Here is an 825-nt window from a genome sequence, read left to right on the forward strand (position 1 = left end):
CACACCAGCAAGAATGGCCCAAGTACCATTCTTACATGCACACACACACACACACACACACACACACACAAATCCACCTTCTAACACAAGAATGGCCCTAGGGCCATTCTAGTTTTTTTTTAATAGTGGTGTGAATGTACATGCTAGAATGGCCCCATGGCCATTCTTGCTTGTCCATACACCAGCAAGAATGGCCCTAGGACCATTCTTGCTTATCCAAGGATCCATACACCAACAAGAATGGCCCAAGGGCCATAGTTTTCATGCACACACTAGCACGAATGGCCCAAGGGCTATTATAACATGCACACCCACACACACCTACTTTCAAAAATAGGAATGGTCCTAGGACCATTCTTGCTTGTCAACACATTAGCAAGAATGGTCCTAAGGCCATTCTTGCTTGTTCATACACCAGCAAGAATGGCCCAAGGGCCACTCTTACATGCACACACACACAAATCCACATAACAAAATGGCCCTAGGGCCATTCTTGCTTGTCTATACACCAGCAAGAATGTCCCAAGGGCCATTCTTACATGCACACGCACACACACAAACCCACCTTCTAATAGCAAGAATGGCCCTAGGGCCATTCTTGTTTTTTTTTAATAGTGTGTGTGTGAATGTACATCCTAGAATGGCCCTAGGTCCATTCTTGCATGTCCATACACCAGCAAGAATGACCCTAGGGCCATTCTTGCTTGAACAAGGATCCATACACCAACAAGAATGGCCCTTGGGCCATTCTTGCTGGTGTATAGACGAACAAGAATGGTCCTAGGGCCATTCTAGCCTGTACATTCACACACACACTATTAAAAA

This window comes from Adiantum capillus-veneris, chromosome 23, assembly GCF_014529385.1.
Source record: "Adiantum capillus-veneris isolate H3 chromosome 23, ASM1452938v2, whole genome shotgun sequence".
In the NCBI taxonomy this organism is placed as follows: domain Eukaryota; kingdom Viridiplantae; phylum Streptophyta; class Polypodiopsida; order Polypodiales; family Pteridaceae; genus Adiantum; species Adiantum capillus-veneris.